Source organism: Suncus etruscus, chromosome 3, assembly GCF_024139225.1.
Source record: "Suncus etruscus isolate mSunEtr1 chromosome 3, mSunEtr1.pri.cur, whole genome shotgun sequence".
In the NCBI taxonomy this organism is placed as follows: Eukaryota; Metazoa; Chordata; class Mammalia; order Eulipotyphla; family Soricidae; genus Suncus; species Suncus etruscus.
This window is the reverse complement of record NC_064850.1, coordinates 3,317,939-3,327,500: the sequence shown is the minus strand read 5'-3', so window position 1 is coordinate 3,327,500 and position 9,562 is coordinate 3,317,939. Positions and strand designations below refer to the sequence as shown.

Here is a 9,562-nt window from a genome sequence, read left to right as displayed (position 1 = left end):
CCCCCCAGAATTTTTCCATTATGCAAAATAGAAGCTAGGACAAAAACAATGATAGGATCAAAATATTTTACATCAGTAATAGGTGACTCTCAAAGTAATTGGTAATTGCTTATATAATTTAATTCTTAGTTTGATTTAATTTCATAATTTCACCACCACCATATTGTAAACAAAAAGGGAACAACTTACTCCTTATTACATACAACTACAGAACAGCTAAAATCCAAATATTTTGGAATATACTTATTAGAAAGCATGTATAATTGGAGAGAAAGCAGGTTTTTGTTCCACCTGAAAGCAAAGATCAATATATGATTAATGATGAAAGATTAGTCAGATCATTCTGAATTCTTTAATGAATAAGCAAGGAAAATGTAAATAAATAATGGCTTCCACATGCTTCTATTAGCAGCACGTCAACATGTTAACTTGATTCATTGAGTTGCTCCTTAAAAGAGTTACTTTATCCATTCCAGTCATATGATAATCACCGTATGCCATAGTACCTCTTCTGTCAAGATAGCACAGTGGTTAAGAATGTGGACTTGGGGGGCCGGGCGGTGGCGCTAAAGGTAAGGTGCCTGCCTTGCCTGCGCTAGCCTTGGATGGACCGCGGTTCAATCCCCCGGTGTCCCATATGGTCCCCCGAGCCAGGAGCAACTTCTGAGCACATAGCCAGGAGTAACCCCTGAGCGTTACTGGGTGTGGCCCAAAAACCAAAAAAAAAAAAAAAAAAAAAAAGAAAGTTAGGCTGCTCAGGTTCAAATCCCAGTTTTACTACTTACGATGTGGTATGTGCCTGATACTGCTTGCTTCCCTAATGCTTGAGTATAAAGATAGCATCAATCAACAGTGGCATACCTCAACTTCTACCTATATGCAGCACTGAAGATTTCTGACAGGAACTCAGAGGAGAAAGGAGGGGGGTACATTTCCTTGACTCCTATCTGCAAGGTTACCATGATTTAACAATGAACCCAACTCCCAGAGAACACTGCAAGGTGTTATAGCCTGCAAGGTGCTATAGTCTTCAGGTATCTCTCTCCTGAGTTTTGCCAGCTACTGCCTCACTTCATCCATTACCACCAAGTGACAGTAATAGCTTGCCTGCTCCTAGTTCTGTCAGTAATCCTGTATGCCCTCATTTGTAGCAAATCCATTTTAACAATTTTAGATGTCATCTATGACTTATTTGGACTCTGATACACAGAGTTATACTGGGTAAACTGCCTACCCAGCATTATTTACTGGGTCAATCTTCCATCCCTCCACCTATAAAAATAAGTAATGATTGGGGCCGGAGCAGTGGTGCAAGTGGTAGGGTGTTTTTGCCTTGCAAGTGCTGACCAAGGAGGAATGGCAGTTTGATCCCCCGGTGTCCTATATGGTCCCCCAAGCCAGGAGCAATTTCTGAGTGCATAGCCAGGAGTAACCCCTGAGAGTCACCAGATGTGGCAAAAAAATAAACAAATAAATATAAGTAATGATAATAACATCCCCTGCAGCTTGTGAAGATTCAATGAGTTATTAATATATATGGAATACTTGGATCAATGCCTACTACGTATTAAGCATAATTATTTTTACTTCCACTACCTTCATCACTACCATCATCGTCATTATTGCCATCATTAGCCAGCACTAATAAACAAAGGTCCTCTAGGAGTTAACCATCTGGTTTCTTGCATGCTGAGTTGTTTGTAGAGAGCTTTTTCTTGAAGAAAGGACCCAAAGAAATCTGACAATTATTATAGAAAGTAGCTTAGGGGAAACTCAAGGGTGATTTAACAACACCAGGCAAATGCATTAAGATCGATGGCCATTACTAGTGGTCCCGTAGGATTTTTACATTCAGTTGCTTGCTCTGTGTTTGCTCAAAGCCTTTTTGATGTATCGTATCCTAAATTCATAGACATCTCGGGCTAAAAAGCAATGCAAACTAGAAACATAGCCCCTCAATTAACACTCTATTTAGAAAAGAAAATTGATTTAACTAAAATAAATGTACAAGCCTTTCAGATGCACATCCTGAGTAAGAAAAGTGGGGGTCAGAGAAAATATTAAGGTCTTTTAGTTTTGTCCAAGAAACAAGAGCAGGAGTAAGACTAATTTATATATTTGAAGACAGTTATTTCCAGCCAAAGTTTCCTAAATCAAGAAAGAATATTATTGTATTCTTACCCTGGAGAAGGGAAACAGATCTTAATATAAACAAAAGAAGAAGAAAAAGAAAAAGAAAACAGAGAAAAACAAAAGTCACTAATTCATTTTGCAGATTGATTTATAATACCAGTTAGGTGCAGATAATATAAATATCTGTGTCTGAAACAGATGAGTAAGATGTACATTCAATTCCAAGAGTGACAATAGATGAGAGTTGGGGAGCACAGGGAAGTGGCAACACCTAAAAACAAAGAGAAACCTATGCCAAAGTCAATTGTGAAAGTCCTTCTCCCTCCAGACAGTGAGGACTAAATTCATCCTCTGCAAAATTAGAATCTTTGGGGGAAAGAAACAAGACCTTAACCTTAAATATTTAATCTTTTTAAGTCTCTATTTCCTATAAAACAAGAGGGTGGGACCTCTTTGGTTCATGTGATTCCTTCTTGTTTCTTATTTCTAGGGTTCAGTGAATTTTCAATTGTACATCACAGACCTCAAAGAGCCTTTTTCCAGGCTTAGATTCAATGACAAATAAACAGATGAAGGCAATATTTTACCTGTCTTAGGATCAAAGTTGCTTTTGAGATTTATTCTTAATATCTTTGAGTGGTTTTCTGATCCCTGCGTTCAAAAATTCATTTTAAACTCATCATCCAGTTGCTTCAAACTCCTGGTGAACAAATTTAGAAGAAATTGATTTATGAGAAGCCTGCCAAAGGCCACTTCATTAATATGTCCAATTAGAAAACCCTCTTGGAAGAATAAATTAAAATGAGAAGGATAAAAAAGACACTTGAAGTAATGTTGGAAAACAAGCCATTGACTGAAAGATGCTTGTATCACAGATAATCAGAAAAGTGCCAGTGGCTGGAACTGATTTAAAAAAAAATAAGTAAATAACTGCAAATTCAAAGAGAACAAAAATCCTACAGGAGAATGGGAAAAGGCTCACACACTGTTACAGAAATGTCAGTATGCATTAAAAGATAGTTGGCCTCCTTAGTAATCAGAGAAATGTATATGAAAACAACATAGCCGTCTCATTGCTATCACTTGGCGAAAATGTAAATGACTGGCAAAACCAAGAGCTGGTGAAGACATGCAGACATAAAGACAGGCATGGCTGGAGTAGTAAAAACAACCATTTGGAGATACAATCTAATGAAACTAAAAACATGCATACCCAAAGGCCGAGTAATTATATATACTTCCAAGAATATAATTCAGTGAGCTTAAGCAAAGAGCTCACACAATGGGTTTCAAATGGCAAAATGTATAAATAGAAAAAGTAGACCCAAAATGCTATCAAGTTGGAAAAATAATTTGAAGTAGGAAGACTTCATCTAAAATTTCTGCAAGGAGGTACAGTAAATGCTCCCCATATACACCTCAAACCAGGCCCTTTGCCTGTTCTGTATTGTGAATGGGGGGACAAAAAAAATAAAATAAAATTTCTGCAAAACAGACTCCACATCAACTGGATAAGGTGCACTCCAAGAGAGGTTGAAGGGAAAAAGGAAGAAGTTTGGGGATAAAATGCCATTTAATATTAAAGTCAATCCACTGCCACCCTATTTTCTCGACTGAGTTTTGAATAGCCCTGGAGTGGGGGAGGACGGATTCAGGCAGCATTTAATAAGGTTGCTTTCGCATTTGTTTTCAAACTTTGTTCCAAGAACCCTATGATCTAACTGGAATGGGTCACCCTAATCTGTTTGTGGTTGAGAAAAATCAAGACTGGCTGGAGGTGAAACGCCTACCAAGTTTTCAGCCCAATCAGTTTAAGAATTAGAACTCATTCTTTTCACTTCACTTTGATCACTCTAAGCATTTTGGAAGGGGGAAGTGCCTCTTTCTACAAATTATGTGCAATCAAGCAATTTTTAAGACCCCCTCAAGAAAAGCTGCCAATTGTGTGCAGTGTCAACAGAATCATGCCTAATAATCTTATTAGTTGGACAGGTTTCTTCATTTAATTTGTTACATGGGTAGATGGGGGTTGGCAGCAGATGGTAGATACTGAAAGCAGCTCCTTACAGCTAAAGCTGTTGGCAAGAGCATTTAAAATGTACAGTGATGGATGACATAGCATTCAATTTGGGGGAGAGGGTTGAGACTAATAGGGTGACCCAAGGGTCAAGCTCAGGCTTAGTCCTATTTAACATCTCTTATGATTCTTGCAGCTTGCATAACAGAATGCTAATGGAATCTGATGATAATCATAACTGATAGGTGATGAAAATACTAATGAGACAATGAAATGCAGTTTAAGGCATAAAGAGGAGCAGGTAAGGAATTATAGAAAGTTGAAAGTAAGATTATTGTTGTGTCATGGAAAAAAAAGCAGTTGGGTTTCAATCATAAAAGTATACCCCTTCACTAGTAAAACCCAACTACAAACATGTTTGTAATCATAGTGCTTAAATAAAGATATTGTTTTTAAAAAGAGAGAGAGAAATGCAGACTGGTAGAAGGCAAATGGTGGAGGGAAGAGACATTAGTGGCACTGGAGAAGGGATTGGTATTGAATTATTGTATGCCTGCAACCTAACCATAAATAACTTTGTAATTTCATAGCAACTATATAAAAAATAAACTTTAAGAAGAAATGCAAAAATACTGTCTTAGAGAACAAACACCTCTACTCATGGAAGATGGCCAAGAAGACCCTGGAAGATGATTATAAGGAAAGTCTCAAATGATAGTGCAAATAGGAAAACAAACTGTCAAGAAAAGGTTCAATTCAGTTTATAGTTTTATTTTTTAAACTTTATTGATTGATTGGATTTTTGGGGCCACACCTGGCAGTACTCGGGGGTTACTCCTGACTCTGCACTCAAAAATCGCAGGCTGGGTGCCCATATGGGATGCCTGGAATCGAACCAGGTTTCTCCCATGTCATGCAAGGAAAACACCCTAATGTTATGCTATCTCTCCAACTCCTCAGTCTATATTTTAAACTGCAACTGAAGCTCGGGGTGGGAAGGAATGGATTTATGTGTCTATACCTGTATAAAATGTGCACGCAGCCACACACACACACACACACACACACACACACACACAAAATCTCTAGGGGAAAAAAAAACTTCTGAAAGAAGAAAACAACCTTGGTTGCCACCTGCTAAATAAATAGGTAGTCTACAAATGAATCCAGCGTACGGATTATTCTATTTACTTACACATTGTTGAAACCTGAATATCTTTAGGCTAAGTATAAAGGCTTCCATTTTTATCACTCCTGGATTTACCTTCTATCCAACCGATTCCCACATTTCTGCTCTCTGCCTGGCCATTCAAGGAAATGTTCTTGACAGTATTATTCATGACCACACACAGACAGGCTCATCTAAAGACTGGGAAACAAAGAAAAGTGACTGTACAAATATATATGGCTGCATCTGAAAGGGTTAGCAACCATGATCCCTGTGTAATTAGATGCCGTTTAAATGTCATCAACGTGTCTCAAAGTGCTCCTTTAAACGGGCAGCACATTGATAAGATAAACTGTACAAGATGACTGTTCTTAAATTCATGTTTCACCGAACGTCAATTAGTAGTCTCTAGCCATGCACAATTGTAGACTTTGCAGGGAGAGGGGTGTAAGTTCATTTCGTTATTTCTGTTCTCCATCTGTGCCTCTGCCTTTATTCCTGTCTTCAGCATTGACCGTGGTGAGCAAAAGCATCATGATAGCCACTTTTCGAGAAAGGAAAATATTTGAAGCGAATCACGTTTCCTTTTCATTTCAGCACGTGCTCTTTTTACCAGATGGATTTTACATGTTTAAGGAATGGTTCGTGCCTCCAATTACCCAATTTGCCTTCACAGAGACAGCAAAGGTTTCCAGTACCTCGTGTATTGTTTCAGACTGTGCATGTAAGTAATTACATACATGTTATCTTGAAGGATATGGAGCAAGTGCATTCGTTGCTTTTATCCAGTTGATATAAAAATGGATTCACAATGTTTTGTTTTGTTTTGTTTTGGTCGATGGGAACAAAAGGCACTTTCCTTCTATTGTGGAACATCAGGGTGCAAAGACAGGTGTGTGTGCGTTCATTCTCTCAGCAGCCACAGGCACCAACCTTCCTGAGGGGGGAAGTGAGGAGACAGCATGCCACCAACCAGCAGCCTAACGAAAGACTTCAACCCAGCAAATCGACCGCCTAATGCTTTTAATAGTATTCCTCTAATCTGATAATTATTATCCCATTCCTTTCCTGTTGCTGACAAAAAAAATGCCTATAGAAAATAGCTTGTTTCCTAAATGAAACGAGCTTGAGGGTGAAAATGTATGCCTTATAATTTTACTGATAATTTATCTTGGTCAGAGCAAAACGAATTTCAATGCAATGCATTCTATTATTCCCACTTCAAAATCTCCAAAACAATCCTGCAAAGACAAGGTTGTGTCTGCCTCTCCTGAGTCATTTATCATTTTTAAAAAAGGAGAGAGAAAGTGGTCTCCTACATAATTAACAGAAACTCTCAAGTGAAGGCAGGCTTCCCTTTGAGGCAGGCCTGTCTTTGTCAAAGGGTGGAAAGGATTGCGATGTATGTCTGTGAGGGATGGTTCCAGTGAGATAAACATCTCTACACCACCCTGGAAGGGACTGTGAGAGGCTTTCCCCTTATCTCAGGATGTTCCTACATGTCTGGTGACCTCTGTCCCCTGGTTTTAGCTGAAGAGAAAGGGGTGTAAGGTGTTGGGGCAGGAAGCAGGGGACAGCTCTCTACGCTTCTTTTCACTCCTGCATGCTAAGTGCTGTGAATGAGACGTGTTGAAAGATGACCTGTGTCACAAATCTCCTCTCTCACTGCCTGCCAGAATGTGAAGGTGTGACATGAAAGGTCGTGGCTCTTCAGCAGAAGGTCCTCCCAAGACTTTCTGCTGTCTCTCTGTGTAGGGGTCACAAGGCCGTCTTCCGCAGATCGGAGTCTGGAGAGGGGACATTCCTAGACTCCTCTTATGGGAAACCCTTTCTCCCAAGCTCCAAATCAGAACCATGTTTGTGCAGCTTTTCAGAACAGGAGGCCACGCAGCTAAGTGGAGAACTGGCCCCTGGGAGTAGCTGCAGAGGTGAGTAGAATTGCTGAGGGTTCATTCTGGTTTTGTCCCTGGGCTGACTGTCTCACTTCTCACTTGCCCACACATGACACAAAGTACCATTAGGGACAAAACCCTGAGGCCATCTGATGCCACTCCCTCAAGACTTCTCCGAGTTCTCTTTCTACCACTGTCCTCATTCTCAACATTTAAACCTCGAGTGTAAGGTATTCTAAGTCAAAAAAACAAGCATATGTAGACACCGGGGTGACATTGATATAAAGTGTATCTGCTGCAAGATTTTACCATCATCTTCCACTCACCACCCTTGGTCCTTTTTTTCTGTGCCCATGGGTATCATAACAACCCCCCCCCCATTGTTGACAGAGCAGAGAAAGGTTTCCACACAGGTGGCTGGTATGTAAGCACTGAGCACCTTCATCAGGTGACTCTCATGACAAATACTCTCATGTCCTTAATGTGCTGCTTAGCAGGTTCCCCATTGCGTATGTGAAGCAAACCCCACAAAAATGCACAGTGGCTTCTCTATTTGACATAAAATCTCTGCAAATTAGATTATTTTAAAGTGTTCTCAGGGTTTTTGTTTATTTGTTTTGTTTTGGGGCCCTACCCAGAGGCGCGCAGGGGTTACTCCTGACTCTGTCCTCAGAAATCGCCCCTGGCAGGCTCGAGGGACCATATAGGATGCCAGGAATCGAACCTGAGTCCATCTCAGGTAGGCTAGGTGCAAGATAAATGTCCTGCCTCTGGCCCTCAAGAGTTTTCCATTTAACAAGGCAATAAATACCCCTGTTAATGCGGCCAGCTAGACTGAGCCTATTATGTGCTTTCTTCACTGTATATGGAGTCACATATTAATCCATAATCTAATCAGGTTCCTCTCTGTGATGAGGCAAGTCTTGCTTTAAAAGAATCCTTTGAAAGATGATACAGGAGAAAGCAGAACTTCTAACTCCCAGGCCCAAGGGCTGATGGGCTGAATATGCACTTTAGACCTCCACTCCATTTTTTGCCCTGGTTTATTTACTGAAACAACTTTATAAAGAAATAAAGAACATCATCATAAGAAGAAGAAAAAGAGAAATCTAATGGTTCCAAAACTGGGGCCAGACTGATAGCACAGTGGTAGGTCTTGCACGCAGCCAACCCTAGACAGACCTTGGTTCGATTCCAGCATCCCCTATGGTCCCCAAGCCTGCCAGGAGCGATTTCTCAGTGCACAGCCAGGAGTGACCCCTGAGCACCACCGATGTGACCCAATCCGCCCACCCCCCCTCCCCCCCAAGAAAAAGGTTTCAAAACTACTGCTTGAGGAAGTAATAGATAAAGGACTTTGGTCTGTATAGGGCTGACCCTGGTTTAATTCCCAGCACCATAGAAGAACTTCTATAAGATCTTAGCACTGCCAGGAGTAATGCCTGAGCCACCTTGGGGTGTCTGAATCCCTCCTCCACCCCCCAGAATAAAAGGGGGAAAAACTGAAATTAGGATGAAATACCCTGTCTACTGAGAATGTCACCATTTCTAAAGAAATCAAAGAAAATGTGGAGTGAAAGACCAGGGAGGAACATCATTGCCACAGCTCCCAGGTCACCAATACTAACAGTACCCTCCAAAAAATTTCTGAATTTCATTCCTGGTGACCTCTTCAGACTCTTTTTTTTTTTCTCACCAACTACTACATCTCAAGGAGAAACCTCTTCTGCCCATGCCTTTCCCTCTGCACCTGCCTCAGCTCCCAGCCAAAAAAGCCTCTTGCAAGATGGACTGTCTTCACCCTGCACACTGCCTCAGCTGAATCTTGTAGTGAGTGGCCACAAGCAGCATGGACTCTGCATGTGACCTCTCAGCTGCAGGATGGAGCAGGGAAGGCTGGCTGCCACACCGCTCTAATCTTTGCCATTCCCCCCAGGCCGGCTAGAAGCCAAGCAAAGGACACTGACAATAACACTGGAGTCAAATAACCTGAGCTAGCTATGAAGTTTCCATTGTTAGGGGTAGAATGCATGTGTAGGAAGGCTGATGGAGGGGCCTCGAACAGACTTCCATCTGGAAGCAAAAATACTACTGGTGTCACATGTGTGGCGCATGCAAATTGTAAGCGTAATTATCAGGTACAGATGTTGTTTATTGTTATTCGGAGGCCTTACTTTTTGTGACAGCTTCGTTTTATTAGAAAAGAGGCCTGTTCGCCACCAAAACTACTTCCAGCTGGTCAGAAATACCCCCAAACAAGAGAGGACTCTGGCAACTGAGATACGATGGGACCTGGGAAAGGAATCAAAATTTGGGGGGTGAGTTTTATTTCTAATGACTTCTGAGACACTA

The 9,562-nt window shown here is 40.9% G+C and overlaps 1 pseudogene; it reads left to right on the top strand.

Moving 5' to 3' along the window:
- Nucleotides 1–3,498: 3,498 nt before the first annotated feature.
- Nucleotides 3,499–3,600, top strand: LOC126005292 (uncharacterized; annotated as a pseudogene).
- Nucleotides 3,601–9,562: the final 5,962 nt, after the last annotated feature.